At 34.2% G+C, this 16,430-nt stretch overlaps 1 protein-coding gene across 4 annotated transcripts in view; it reads left to right on the forward strand.

The window, feature by feature from the left end:
* ANTXR2 (ANTXR cell adhesion molecule 2) overlaps positions 1-16,430 on the forward strand; it is a 135,429-nt gene that overhangs the window by 101,462 nt on the left and 17,537 nt on the right. For 2 of the 4 annotated variants that reach the window (XR_012131702.1, XR_012131704.1), the window contains exon 18: positions 788-932. The exons of the other annotated variants lie outside the window; for them this stretch is intronic. The gene's annotated coding sequence lies outside the window, so the exon portion shown is untranslated. The remainder of the gene's footprint in view (positions 1-787; positions 933-16,430) is intronic. 4 annotated transcript variants of the gene reach the window in all.

The following is a 16,430-nucleotide window of genomic DNA, read 5'->3' on the forward strand; positions in this document are numbered from 1 at the left end:
TGAACTATTTTATCTGAAAGTGAAGTGTTAAAAGAATGAGGTGAATGATACTTAATGTTTTGAAAGGAATGGCACAAAAAGTTAACTATTGAAGTCTTAAATGGGCTGGAGAAAGAGTATGAATGACAATATGAAGGAATTTTTTTGCTGTTTTCTGTAATTGTTTCCAAGATTGGTGATCTAACAAAAAGTTTTAGGATGATAGTTAAAAATGTGAACAGATACTGAATAAAATAATGAGCATTGAGTGGGAATTTTTTAAGGCTGGAAGTTTTATTATAATTTTATAGACTTAGTTGGGACCATTCACATTCAAAAAGGACAGTGCTGGTATGACAGCTGTGGCAGAGCTTTTCTAATATAAAATTGTGAACATAGTCATCAGTTGTGTGCCTTGGTTTTTAAATATTGGACCATAATTCATAAATTATAGTATTTCTGAATTGTATTTTTAGCAAAACTTTTTAAGAATTTCACATGTTCCTGAACCTCTAACTTCTATGTGCCAGCTATATTACATTCATTTTTAATGTAATCATAAGCAGTAGGTTCTCCATTATAATTGTGGGAGAGTAACAAAGGTCAAACAGCTGGTAAGTGATAAAGTATAAACTGAATTCGATAATATCAAAGCTTTTACTTACATTGCACTGGAGTTAGTGACTTTGTAAAGATATAAGCTACCAAGAAGTAAATTCTTGGGACCTTGAGAACACTGAAGTTTTATGTATGTGTTTCTGTATATGTTATTACTCATGTTTTTAAACTTGCTCTACTGATTATCCAGGCAGGACCTCTGTAGAGATCAGGATTAAGGCAGTGTGGTTACCCACCTGGGACAATGACAGCTACTGCAGCTGAATCCAGCCCTTGTCATCACTAATGACCTGCATTTGATATTTTATCTCAGCCATCGTTGCTTAGTGTACAAGGTACTGCATTAGAATAATTACTACCTGTCATCCTCTATTTAACAGACAGCTCATAGTCATTTGAAACATGTGTCATGTGATAGTATACCAGACCCATGTTAGCTCCTGTGTCCACATCCTGTGTCCTCTGTCTTTCCTTTTATCTCATGATACCCAAATACATTTTATATCTTAATTGAACCATTTTCATTGTGTCGTTCATACTGGGAGGATTCATCTCCTTAGTTTTTACATAATAGCCAGACATTTATTAAGGATAATATTTTTCTGAACATAAAGTATGGCCAAAAGATTTAGAGTATCTATTTGTTCTGCTAAAAGTACTGACAAGCCAAAGTAGAAATTAGAGAAAGGAATAGTAGTGCTGACTCAAGGAAAAGATGGTGACTGAATCCAAAGGGAATAAATCATGCACAGAGAGTCTTAGAATGCCTATAATGAAAAACTTTGTTTTAAAGATCTAAGTTATGTCCAAGGGCAGTTTTCTTTCCTTCTTTCCTTCCTTTTTTTCCTTCTTTTCCTTCTTTTATTTTCTGCATTTAGTGTGAGGGACACAGGGATTCACTGAATCACTGAAATGGAAAGGACTTCCATCAGGATTTTAGGTTACATATTTATTGTTACATATTTATTGAATGCGTTTAGCAGTTCCTTTGTCCCAGAGATTGAAGATTGTGACTTTTTTTTAGATTTGTATTATCTTTGTTTTGCTTAAGATCTTACTCATAGGCATCTGTTATGGTTTATTTTACTTTGTAGAGTTTAGTCTAAAATGTGCTTCTGAATGTCTGTGTATCTTAATCTGACACTTCAAGAAAACAAAGTATCATGTGGAAATTTGGAATAACTCATGCGGTATGTTCATTATGTGATTTACCACAGCTTTATTGTCAAAATTGTCAAAAGTCCAGGTTCAAGTATAAGATTTGAACGTGCCAACTGGTTGACTTGAGAAAGTTAGATAACCTCTCTGAACCCTTTTTTTTTAAGTGCAATTTTTCAATTGAGTCTATCAGAATCACAGAACAGAGATAATTTAGGGGACTATTTTCTCATTTCCCCAAGGATGCTACACATCTAGCATTAAGTCTTGGGTGAGAAGTTAGTCTATCATATGCAATAGATGCCTTCAAAGGTCTTAATGCACTCATGGAACACTGATTGAGAAAGTCTAATAAAGAGAAGTTTTTCCACTTATTTTTGGGTCTATTTTTCCCATTAACTGGGAAAAAGCTTTGATTTTGCAAGCTGAATATAGTCAACTAGCAATTTATTTTCTTTAGTTCCCAGATTGTTACTCAATGCAAAGGAGATTTCTCTGAAGCTAAAATTAATTTCTCAAATATGTACCTTCTGGATAAAGTATAATTTTGTAACAATGAATAGAGAGCACAGAGATCTGTTTTTAGATGGGCTTATTCAAGTCTTTATTTGTGATACTAAGTTTATACATAAGTTTGGGAAGCAACCTTTTTTAGACTTTTGTAGTATTTACTGAAAAGATACTTAGCAGTAGATAATAATCATTGTGCATGCCTATATGTTTTTGCAATAAATGTATCATCACTCAAATGTGGCCTTGTAAGGTGAGGGCAAGGCAAGAGAGATATCCAGTGCCTCTTGAGAGCAAGTGGAGTGATGCATATCAGGAGAAGACACTAAAGATTATTGTCTGTGGCAAAGGAAACACAGATCTCTGTTTGTGCAAAGTGTTTTTGACATCACCTACAGTAAAGGATGATTGGAAACTGTAGGTTAGAAAATATTCTGCTGGAGAGCAAAATAATAAACATTTTATGTTGTTTTATTTTGAGCTTATCTTGCTCTTTAGTCATTGTAGCACTTAAAACATGAATGATGGTCATACCAAGCCAGTCCTTGTTGTAAATAGGACCTTGCTACCCATTCGATCAGATTTACCTAATCGAACTGCTATCCAAGAGTACATTGGGATGTGAGAGGAGGTAGCAGTGCAAAGCAGTATAATTACTATTTTTTTCTTCCACTTTTCTATTTTGCTTATGAGAACTTTCTTCTCTGTTGCCATATGCACACAGAAGAGATTCATAACAATTTGAAATATTGTCTATGTGGGTATATAAATCTTCACTTTAGTAGGAGAAGAGATAAAACTTTGTGCCCTTTTTATTTTGTATGGCATCTAGATCCTAAGATCTTAAGATTAAGACTTTAGCTTATAGGATATAAACTATCTGGCATATATGTTTAGATAGCATTAACCATCCTAAAAAATAAATGCCTTCAATTAAAAATAAAAACAAAGGGAAGGCTTGTGGCTCATCACCTATTCTTATTTTTTTTAAGTTGGGCAGTTCATGAGAACTATAAAAAACTGTAGTTCCTTTGATGATTCAACAGGAACAGTAAGGCAGTCCACATTCAGTGACTGATTGATGTGGGGATGCAAAGGCTTGGCCCTCTGCTGTGATTTAGAGCAACTGGAAGGGCCATTCCAGCTTCAGAGATCCCCGTGAAATTGGTCGATGCCTCTTTTGAAACTACAGCACAGCACAGATTTTCATTTTGCCCAATCCTGCTTTCTTCACAGAAACAGGGGCTGTTCTGAAAGCACTCCCCAGGCCCCCATAAATGTTTGTACACAAGTTTTCATCTTAGAGCCCATTTCCAGGGGTATGTGACCTAACTTAGGAACCCTTCACTGTCTGAATCATACCTGGATTCCACTCCTGAGTGTACTATTTATTAACTCCCTGCACTTTAGAATCTCTGAAACTTATTTTTTTTAATATTTAAAATGGAAATTGCTATGTAATAGCATAACACGGGGTTGTTTGAAAATTAAATGAGATAGTAAAGGACATAGCCCAGTGCCTGAAACTCAGAATGTTTACCACAATAATTATGATTATATTTCCAAAATTGTCAGTCTCTATTTCTCAGTTTTATTCTCACTCTGTGTCTACCACCTTACATGCTCTGCATAAGAACTTACTTTTCCTGCTTTCAGTTTTTTTAGTCTTATTTTTTAAGATTTTAGGTCATTACTTAGTGGCAAAATCTGGGGTATGTATTTATCTGTCAGAACAAATATATTAAAATAAGGCCTACTCGTGCTGACCAAAATAAATTCAATTTGGTGTAATTCAGACCTTTTTGACGGCATGGGACACCTTCATCCACCTTGTTCAACCAGGAGTGGGATGGCTAAATCTGGAGGAAGAATGAACAGAAATGAACACAAACACAAAATGAGTCTGAATGTTCTGTTGCAGAGGTATCTAGTAAAAACTGAGTGTCTTAGTTTCAACTTATATAGAGGATCTCAAATCAGTAAATAGTAGGTTTATCAAGGCAGAAAACATAAAATTGCCTCCTGGCTTTATTTTATGTCATATATATATATATATATATATATATATATCCTGCTTCATTTCTGTGATTGTGTCAGTTAATACATATGGCACAGTTAGAACATTGTCTGACATAGAGTAAATACTCAATGAATGTTAACTAATATTTTGGCCATTAATAATAATACATAGGAAATCGGTACATTTCTTTCCATAAAATCACATAAGACAGATGATGATTGACATGAAAATCCTCAAAATAATTTGAAGAATATTATTTCATACTTAGTTTATCTACTGCTATCTAAAGAAACTGAGGCATATTCCTAAAAAAGAGATTTCTATATTGAACTTTTTGTGCACATGGCTTAATATACTACATTGTCTTCTGTGGGGCAGTAAATCTCCACTGGTGTGCTTTCTTGTGGCCTTGGGTGGGTAGTTCTCTGCACGAGGCATGTGCCAGGAAGGCGAGCAAACTGGTGCTCATCACTCAGGTAGCTCTGGCGTGGATGACTCTGTCTCCAGGGAAGCTGCTTGAAACTATGCCTCGATTCATGAGTTAAATAATTCAGGTAATGTTTTAAAAACAGAGAATTTTCTTCTTGAAGAGCGTATATGCTTAATTTTAGAAAGCTTAAGCATAGAAACTTGTGTTATCAGGCAATTACAAAACAACTCTAATTTCAGTTGGATTTCTTCATTGTCCTATTGGCCGGAGTCAGCCTCTAACACCTCGGTCTTCAGGGAGAAAACACCGGACTACAGGGAAAGAGAGTTAAAGGAGCAGGAGCGTCTGGCAGCAGTGCTGGACATGCTTAACGTGTTTAAAAGATTAAGAGGCTATTGAAATTAAAATTGCCAACACAAAGCATGTTATACCAAACTCAGAAATGTATGTGTAACAACCATATGGACTACAGCTTAGGCCACTGGCTTGCTCTTACATAGTGACAGGCAGAGCAGGCCTTTTTTTAGTGTGAAGACTAAAAAAAAATACCTTTTATTTGTCATACAAATTAGAAATACACGCTTCAAGATGAGAACTCAAGTTCACATTCTCCCCACACAAGTAATGCAGTACTATTTTTTTGGTCTAATGCCAGAATACGATATTGTAAAACTCTGAACATTTTTCTCCTACTGCAGCAGTTTAAAATGGTCTTGTGATTTAGTGGCTTTTAATGAGTATAGCAGTAGTAATTAGTCTTATATATAATACAATATATTAACCACCATGGATAACAAAGCAGCAATGCTTAAGGTAATGTACTTCTTTTTCAACATTACTTAAATTTTTCTGTAAGCACTGAATTGGTTATAGAAAGCCTGGCATGAAAATGAAAAAGCGTTTTGAATATATTTAGAGGGCTTGGGTTCTGGAGCTCTCTTCGTTTTCTTGCTTTTCTATCACCATTCTATGGTTCACAAAGATATTCTCTAGAATGAAATATTTTGTGTAATTTGTATGAATAGCACTACCAGCGTTGTAGGCTTTTGCAAAGCCTCTGGTAGGTTTTAGTTAGCTTAATTCAAACTTGGAAATGAATGACATGTTGTCTTCAGACTTATCAGAGAACTTTTTGTTCAGTGTTTTTTCCTTCTGACCGTTCTTGTCTAAATGGGCAATAGAAATGTTTAAAATCAACCTTGCAAAGAGTTGAAACAACAAATTCCTAAAAATGAGGAATGAGTAAGGCAGTCATTTATGAGTACTAGTATAAAAAAGTAATTAAATGTCATAATATCATTTCTTATTTTTACTGAGAAGCAATCAATTATTCAATGCTATTAGTGGGTTTTAAAACCACCAGCACAGTGCTAGGTACACAGATGATGCTTGATAAAAAAATTTGGCTCATTAGATATGTAACTACTCAGGTTGTTCCTTGTTCAGGACGCAGTATTTTATGATTTCCTCATTTCTAGTTTAGATAATGAGACAAAAATCTGTTGTTTGAGAATGGCATGATCCAGGTGGTATCTCTACTGGGATAGATGTAAGTTGCAAATTAGAGTCAGGAAAAAGTAGCCCAAGTGAATGGCAGGAAAAGTCACTTGCAGATGGACAGTTTCTGTGGATTCACTACAGTGAGAATGTCAGTGCAGACATGTCCAAATGTAGGGTGATCAGAAACCAGCCACACTAGTCGAAGCTTTTATGGGTATTGCAAACAATCTTCCAGAGAATTTCTTCTTCTGCCCTGTTTTGTGCTGTTTTAGATGGTTAAATAAGATTGGTTTTAAAGGAATTCAATTGAGCCAAATCTGAATCTTTTGAGGTTTTCCTATTACTGATAATTGCCTCATTAAGAAACTGAAATGGGCACCTTGTTTTCTTAATGCTACTGTTGAGACTATTATGATTGATTCATATTCTCTCTAACTGAATTAAAGGCTTAATTAAGTTTATGGGTGTTTTTAAACTGTATAAAATTAGGAGTGATTCATTTATTAATTTCTTAAGAATAAAGCAAAAAACTGATCATCACTACATTTTTCTTTGTAACAAAGATTATGATGAAAAATGCCTTCAGATGATGGAATGAATGCATTGCCAAATATTCATTGCTCGATGACTTTGTGTCTAGAATTGTGCAAGAGGTAGAAAAAAATAGCTCTTACCCCTGGATAGTACTCTTGTATGTACAAGTATAGTATACTTAGCTATAAGCATACTTTAGATAAGGATAGTAACTTAGCCTTGGGTAGTACAATCACATCTTGATTCTAAGTGCAAAGGTCATTATAATCCATGGTGCATTAAATAACCAGAGCTTAGAGTGAATTATTTTAAATATTATGCAGTAATTTTTTACATTAATTGCCTTCTAATTATTTCACGTGTTTTTTTCTTCTCTATTAGTTTTAATAGATGATTTTCATTTCTTTTGCCTCATTGTCCAATTCCTGAGAACAACTTGAATACTGTTGAAATATTTCACTATTTCCTTACATCAGCAATTATACTAGAACTTTTAGGAGTAAATAAATTATCTTGAAAAGAAACTTTGATAGAATTAGAAAGATGTGAGAATATTTTGGCTGTTCATTTCGATTTTGAATGTGAGATTAAGGGGAAAACTTCCCGTGTGGGATGTCTGAAGTAGCGTTCTAAAGAGATTAGAGTTGATATAATTCTACCAGTTACAATGCTATTTCAAGAAAGAGAGTAGTAATAGTTCCTGGAGTAGCCAAGTTCTGATGGCAGAAGCTCTGAAAATATCAGTGTTTAATAGCATTGTTGCTTTAAAATTTATCTGAATAAAGATTGATTAAAAATCTAGCAAAAAAGAATGTACCTATGATTAATTATGTTTGTAGTACTTGTTTAAGATTAATGATTTGAAAATTAACTCCTTTAAAAAGTAACATCATAGTAATACTGGCAATGATGTGTAGTTACTCCCTACATTTAAAATTATGTATAATATCTTAGTATTAGAATATGTGATCTGTAATCAGGTTGTACACATGTCAAATTCTGGTAAATCCCATTTTCTTACAACAATGGGATTATAGTTCTTGGTGCTTTTTCTTGGAAGAGACATATAGTTTACAAAGATAGATCCTGATGGAAGCTGGGTTGTCTCCTGAGAGTACATTAACTAAAGTGTCACTCTTTAATATTGCTATACGACAGCTAGACCACAGTAGAAATACACTACATATCATCGTGGTGATTGTGAAATAGCAGATGTTCCTTCCAAAAACAAGTAGCCAACCTCTATGCAAATGGGCATAGCATACTCATCTCTAATTCCACAAACTAAGATTTCCAGAAACTTGGATTGAATTATAAACATGTCTGACAATCTCTTTATATTATGATTTCTGCATCCAAAAGAAATAAGACTTTTTCCTACTTTGTGTCACATACCTTAGGCATGTAAGTATAAATGCCAATGCATTGTCTGGCACGTTGGTTTTGACCATGCTTCCTCCTGTTAGTGTTTTGACCTAGCCTTCACCCTAGTGACTGCTCCTTCTGGCATTTCCCAGTTTCAGGTCCTCTTTATTCCAGCCCAGCTGGCCTTCGAGTTTCTCTTTTTATAATGGATACTTTTCCCTCGGCACCTGCCCCCAACTCTTTGTCACTACTTCCTTTTCACATCTGTGATCTGTGATGTACCATCACAAGTTATATATCATCTCAGGGATGCGGTTTCTATTTGAGCAAGTTACATTGTACATAAAGGTGGAAACTGAAAGAGCCAACGGGTAGCCCCTGAAATCCAGCCCACTCTGTGCTGGCCAGTCTGTCAGCCTGGAGGAAAGGCTTCTTCTTCTAATTGGCCGAGTGTTTTTTGTTTTTTGTTTTTAAATATATAATTTTTAAAATCTCCACATTGGTAGAGGGCATGAACTTTAATTTTAGGAGCTTGTTACAAACTTACCTATTTTTAGCAATGGCCAGTACTATTATTCAGTTGTTTTCTTAATAGAAGTCACAGGGTCAGTCGTGAGGAAATATATAAGATCTCTCTTCAGTGACTAGTGTATCCTTCATGAAAGAACTGCTAAGTAGATTTTACTAATAACTATACTAGGAAATCCTCTCTGAATTGCTGTCACTACCCTCCTGGAATGCCTTCCTGCTCTCTCTAGACTGAATCACACATTACATTTTTAACCATTTTCTTTTCTTGGAAGCATTCTTCATGAAACAAACTTAACTATGGGGTAGGCACAGTTAAACTTACTAGCCAAAAGTAATTTCATTAATGTTTTGCTTGTATTTAGAATTTAACTAAATATGAAAATTAAAGGTCTTGATTTACCTGTATAATGGGTATTTTGTGTGTTGTTTCAAATTTAGAGTATGGTGATATGACTTAGTCTTACCAAAAACAAAAAAGAGAGAGAGAAAATATTAACTCATCAAGGTAGCATGTTAGCAGTTTGCAATAAATTTCTACATCAGAATACTGTTATTTAACATGTAAGCATATGCTAAGGAGTGCCTTTATTCATTCCCTTCATTTTTCTTTAATATTCATTCAATCAGCAATGTGTTACTATGCACTAAGAGACATCAGTGAACAAGATAGATCAAGTCTCTCATGGAGTTTGCCTCTAACTCAGGAGACAGAAAACAAATATGTAAAATAACTATAGAATATATGAAGTCCTATAAAAAGTGATAGGAATGAGAGTAACTGGGAAGGTATATTTTGGCATATTAATAGGCAAATAATAATTTCAGGTAATAAGAGCTATAAGAGAACAGAATAAAGTAAGGAAATAGAGGAAAGAGTCTACTCAGACACACATAAACATGCAAAGAATGTGTTCAGATGATTGCACAAACTAGACTATCCTCATTTAGTATTACTGCTAAGGATATACCATTTATCTAAATACCACCGAAATTAATACTTCTGTGGCAAATAAGTGAAATATGCTCGTTTGCTCAAGAATCTCTATTGTTGATCTGGGAACAGTGAGCTTTCGGAGCTGCGGCTTTAACCTTGCCAATCCCAGGCTTCCTGTCAGTGCGCTGCAGTTATTTGGAACCTTTTCTGGGTCGGCGTTGGCATTCTTTTACTAGATTACATTTATGCATTAGTGCCATCTGTGCCTGCTGTACCTTCTGTGAGTTAGCCCTGGCCAAATGACTGGCATTTATCTGGAAGTGGAGAGAGAGGAGAAAGAAGAGAGAGAAGAGAGGGGGCGGGGGAGGAGAGACAGGGGAGAGAGAGATGGATCCTAGGGCATTTATTTTACTATCTGTTGGCACAAGTGGCATTTAGGAAAGGAGATACATCAGTAAGCATAAAATGTTTGCAGCTGGTGTCCCTGACTTCAACCCTTATAAAGCTAACTCCACTTATTTTCTCTTAAAAAAATAAAATATAATAGCTGTTTCCTTTTAGCCTGTGATCTGCAAAAGAAGTTAAAGCCAAGCATTTAAATAAGGGAATACAACAAAGCACACTTGCAAAATTTTCAAGTTGAGAAAAATGATGTGCAATTTGGATATGCGTACGCTTACATGAGAGAGTGTGTACGTAATGTGAATTTGGTTTCATTTAGATTTCAGAGACCATTTGAATTGGACTCATTTTGGTAATGTGTTGAAGTGTAGGCTTAAGAACATTACGGTCATATGTAGAAAAAATATGGTTCTATATTCAACATATAATCAGAGTACTGACTTTATTTTGTAGAATCTTTATGAGGTCATATTATTTTAAATTGTATGGTGTTACAACATAGATCAATAACTCCCACAACCTAAAACACACTCTAGAGCTATAAATGGAAATAAATAGATAAACAACTCTCTGGTCAATAAAAATAGATGTCAAAGAGTTCCAGCTTATTTACACTATTATCTATTTTTAGCTTATACCTATTTTTAATGGGTTTGGTTATCTGGTTTTCATACTGGTGCCAAATTAGGAGCAGGACAATAGCCTTGGGGCAGTGGGACTGCAAAAGGTGATACAACCCAGTAATGAGTGAGAAGAGTTGCAAGGGAGGGAATGAGAGAACCGAGACACATGAGTCAGCCACATGCTGCAGTCCGGGGCCGTTTAGTGGAAGAAGGAACAGCTTCGCATTTCCCAGTGTGCTCTGAGGACCCTGCTGGACTACATCTGGGTATAATAATCAAATTCATCATTATGAAGTTTTCTCTTCGAGAGTATGTGCAGACAATTCAGTTCAGGAAGATGGAAGCATGAATACAGTCATAAAGAGAGTCCCATCCAAAATGGAAAATGCATAGTTGGGGAGCTTCATGTAGTTAATCTACACCTGTCCTTATGTTCTAGCTTGTACTGTGCTTTCAGTTCTAGAGGTGCTAGTTCACTTTCTGTGGTTTCAAGTAGGAGAAGTCTGTTTCACATAAATTCTTCTGATACTTTATTTTCCTTTTCATAATGCTTTTTGGGCTTAATCTGTAATGTATTTAGTTTCTGTTTTCCCACTGGATTAAAGTTTCATCAAGGTAGGCATTTTTTCCTGTTTTCCTATCTACAAGTATTTCATTATCAAATGTAGGTTTAAAAGATCTGTACAAATATCCAGGGTAGAGAATTTTAGTAGTGCTGTAGTGGTTATGATTATAGGTGTTAGAAGTTGACTCTTCTGGATCCAAATCCTGGAGCTGCTATTTACTTCTGATGGAATTTTAAGTAAATTGCTTCCCTCCACCAAGCATCAGTTTCCTTATCTGTGCATATGGCATATGAGTACCTGCTGCTAGGACTATCATGACGACTAAAATTCCCAGTACTTACTAAGCACTTTGAAAAGCACTTGGTATATAATAAGGACTGAATTGTACAGTGGTTGATCATTGTTATTGCTATTATTTTCAGAAACTAGTGATTACGTACATGTGGAATATAGTTGGTTCAAATTATATTTTCAAAAAATGTAAGTGGTTTCTTTGCTTTGCCTTTTTATGTATATTTAGCTATGTATCAGTATGAAAAGGTCTTCAGAATCAGTCATATAGCACTATCAGCACAAGAAGAATGTGCTCCTGTCCTAGGCATGGAGGCCTGTCTCAGTTGGAAAAACTAGTGGTAGCTCCAACATTAAGAATAGCTAAAGAGAACTTTATTTTTTCATTAACAGCAGTTTAGGATTTTTCCATTTTATTCTCTGGTGACTGAGTCTATGGCCCAGTAGCGGTCAGCACCTGCAACAGGGGACAAGACACCCAAGTAGAGCCAACTCCAATGACTGAGGGACTGAGCAATGGCTGGCGGAAAACCAGCAACTCTTTTGCCTCCCACGCTCAGTCATCAGGATGATTGTTCCACCCTGAACTACTTATTCCCCAGCCATTACATATGCTTAGGATATTGCTTGACTCTGTAGGCATCCTGTTGTGGTTGGGAAAGTAATATATCTAAAATAGAATTTTGAGTTAAATTCTGAAATGGCAATCATTTTCTTGGCTAGAGGACTTACAAAAATATATATTAAGCAATAATTATTTCATTTTCATTTCTTTATTCTTTTTATTATGTTAAAATAAATTGACCAGGTTGGTAAGTAAAATAATCATGATAAATATATGTGAATAGATAACCACAATAGTAATTTATGATGAAATTTGTTATATATTTAAAAATAAATTAATAAATTTTTTATTTAAACTAAATATGTAATATTCCCTAATTTAATTATTACTGATGTATGGGGACATTTTGGTTTTGTATATCTTGAATTCACCTTATCACTGAATTATATGAAGTATAATATTTCAGCTAACTTAAAAAATCCTATAAATAATAATTGTTATTGTGGTAAAACATACATAAGTTTTACGATTTTAAGCATTTTAAAGTATAGAATTCAGCAGTATTAAGTGCATTGACACTATTGTGCGACAACCATCACTGCTGTTCTTCTCCAGCACTTTTTCATTACCCCAAACGGGAACTGTATACCCATGAAACAATAATTCCTGATTTCGCCTCCCTCTAGCTCCCAGTAACCATTATTTTTTTCTGTCTCTGTGAATTTGGGTATTCTAGCTACCACATACATGTGGAATTGTTTGAACTTTTTTGTCTGGCATATTTCACTTAGCATAATATTTTCAAGGTTCATCCATACTGTAGCATGTACCAGAATTTCATTCTTCCAAAGCCTGAATAATCTTCCACTGTATGTATATGCTGTATTCTATTTAGCCATTCATCTGTTGGTGGACTTGTGGATTGTTTCCATCTTTTGCTGCTGTGAGCAATGCTGCCATCAACTTGGGTGTACAGACACCCATCTGAGTACCTACTCTCAGTTCTCCTGGATGTGCACCCACAAGTGGAGCTGCTGGATCACGTAATAATTCTGTGGTTAGTTTTTTGAGGAACCATCATACTTTTTTCCACAGTGCATCATTTTTATATCCCCCAACAATGTATGAGCAATTTACAATTTCTCCACATCTTTCCTAGCATGTTGTTTTGTTTATTTATTTATTTGTTTGTTTTTTTAAATAATAGCTATGCTAAAAGGGGTGAAGAGGTATAATGACATTTTTTTTGGCTTCTACTTTTCTACTTATTTTTTCCCATTTATAAACAGGTAGTTTGTACTTCAACTCAGGCATTTTGCTTGGCATAGGAATACAAATATAAAAGACTTACATGATAAATTATGGTAACCTCATAGCAGCTTTCTCACATATAAAACATAGTGAGACTTCTTAGTTCACTTAAAAATATCTACAGACATGTTCAGCTGTCTCCACATTTGATGAAATTCATTTATTTTTAAAATAAAATAGTTACTTTCACATGTAAGTCTTTACAGATACATACAGATCACTTACAGATCTTTATAAATTCTCATTTTCTTTTCCAATCTTAAAATCAAATCTTTCTTTGCTTCAGCATGGCACCAATCTCACTCCTCTTTCCCATGATGTAAGAATCTTCGAGACAGGAAGTTGACAAGTAGTTTGTAAAATTGTAAGATTTGAACTAGAATCCTCTGACATCACTTTGACACATTTCCTATCTCACTGATAACATGCTATATAATAAACTTTTCTTTATAGACATGATTGGAATTGCTCTGTTTTCATAAATTAAATGTTCTGGTTAACTAAATTCTCTCAAAAACATACTCAATAATGTTTGAATCTTAAATAGATTATTAATTCTTAAAGAGATTGGATTGAAATTCTCATTAAAAATATTGGTTGATTTATTCAACACATATTAATCATTATTAATTCAGCAGAACCCCTGGCAATTTTGAAAGTTTTCCAAAGCAATCATTTTGAACCAATTTTTAGTATACAGTTTGCCCAAGGTAAAGAGCATAAGGCATTCAATTCAGTGTATAAAAACATACTGGTGGTAGATAATTTCTAGGGTCATTTATTAGGTATAATTTGTGAAAAAAGTGAAAAGCAACAAAAGAAAAATACTTGAAAAATTTTCCTTGTCTAGAGGACATCTGAATGATACTAGATTTTTCTCTGTCAGAGTTTTGTTGCTCAATACTTTCCCATTGTTACCACATCTTTAATAATGCAGTTAAGTGGGTAGATGGAAGTTGTCACACTAAGGGTACTGACTGGCTGCTGCTAGTTAATTCATTCATGGGCTGGTTTGTGAAGGTGTTACTTTTAATATTGCTCAATAAGGAATGACCCTAAGTCCACAAAGAGAAGGACACTCTTGATATAATCCTTTTAAAATCTGGGAATGATTTTGTAGAACCTGGAAAATGAAATATGAACTATTAAGTCCTAAAGGTTAGAATGATTACAGCAAAGAGGTTATATTTCTATTAGTTCTGAAATTACTGTAAAGTAGCTTTTGAACTAATATTTGTGCCTGGAATTCAGATTTACTAAATCTTATTTCCATATGCTCTAATTTAAATGTATGTTAACTTGTATATTTAAAGTTATAAGTACCAAAAAGCCCACATAAAAATATGTTTTTTTCATTATCAAAGGCTTCAATACCATCATCATTTGGATAAAAAGAAACCATGAATATAATTTAAGTCTTGTAAAATAGACTTTTAATAGCACCACATAAAATGAACATCTGGCTTTCTTTTGCAGGGTGCATTGATGTCAGGAGAGAATGAATAAAAATGCTGATAACAATTGTCCAGATTTGGAGTTTTCCAATACAAGAATACTTTATTCATTTAATCTTCTCTACATTCTAAATATAGGTGTGGACTTTGATGAAAAAAATACAATATATATTTAGAATGACCATTCTTTCACATTTAAATCTAAAATGTGCTGCTGCAGTTGGATTTTCTTCATGGATGCTATTCAAACAACACATTATATTGTCATCTCACATAGCCTTTCTATCTGTGATGATAGGATGCTAGGTCAGAGTATGACAGCTTGGCACAGCTTTTATTATGGCACTGTCCTGATGCATGACTATGAACACCTCTCTTTTGTTTCAGTCAAAGAGATAGTTTCAAGTAGCATGGTTTTAAAATTGAATTTTCATTGTTCTGTTTTAAAAATGTACCAGAGACAATTTAAAGAAAGCAAGGTTTTTGAAAAGTAAATGTTTACAATTGTAGAAGGCAGTTTCTTGCCTGCTTCTTTCATTTTCCTGATTCTGAAAAATGTTCTGTGCTCCAGTTCTGCTATAGAATTAATAATTTTTCTAGTAATCTCTCAAGGAAGAACAGCTCTACCAATATATTATAAGTTAAGGACTCTCTCAATTATTTTAAAGAAGATGTAGTCATTGAAACTGATTTATCAAGTTATGTTTTATTCTTTTTAAGAATATTTCATTCATCTTAATCACAAATCTTTGTTGACAAATCATCCAGTGTTAACTAAATCTTAAACCTTCACATTTGTCAACAAATGGCATTAATTTTGAGAGCATTTAAAAAATACATGAATTGTGCTTTATTTTTCAAATTCAATGATGTGAATAATTAATATACGTAGGATAATTCCTCCTTGGTGCATTACTTGGTCTCTGGAATTTTATTAACCCATGTAGGGATAGTAAGTGATATGCCACTTGTGTGAAGAAACATGTTTCTTCAAATATTGATTTCTTTAATAGGGGATAATAGAGGCATAAAGGAAAGTGAAAGTAAAAAAAATCAGTTCATTAACTGGTACTGATTTAATGTTTCACTACTTTATGATATTTTTCATAGGTGGTTAGGTTGCCCATGACATAACCATGAATTGACCTCTTTCAGTTTGTCGAAGTGTATTGTATTTAGATCTAGGAATCATAGTGGACTTAAAATATATACTTTTCTCACTGTCTTCTCTGTCAGTAGATTCTAGCATGAAACAGAACTCACTTCCTACCATCAGTTCTCTATTAAAAATTGACATCAAGTTCAGTTCCTCTCTGATGTCTGCTTGTTTCCCAGCACAAAACAATTCTATCCTGCGGTTCAGTCATTTCCCTAAGATGCCTAGCCACTGGACTGACATATAGAAAATGGGACATTTAGGACTGCTTGAATATTCATGTCATGAAATAAGCTAGGCAGGCTTTTACTCATGATTGCCTCTATTGCTTAGTTACAATATTATACTTGTTATCAGTAACAAAGTATAATTTCATTGTTTTGAGTTTGTGTATTTAGATAAGCTATTTTGTAGCTTAGTAATCATTGTGTTGTTAGAGTGAACTATCTCAATATTCATGTGATTATTGATATCAATATCAAT

This window comes from Manis javanica, chromosome 5 (genome assembly GCF_040802235.1).
Source record: "Manis javanica isolate MJ-LG chromosome 5, MJ_LKY, whole genome shotgun sequence".
In the NCBI taxonomy this organism is placed as follows: domain Eukaryota; kingdom Metazoa; phylum Chordata; class Mammalia; order Pholidota; family Manidae; genus Manis; species Manis javanica.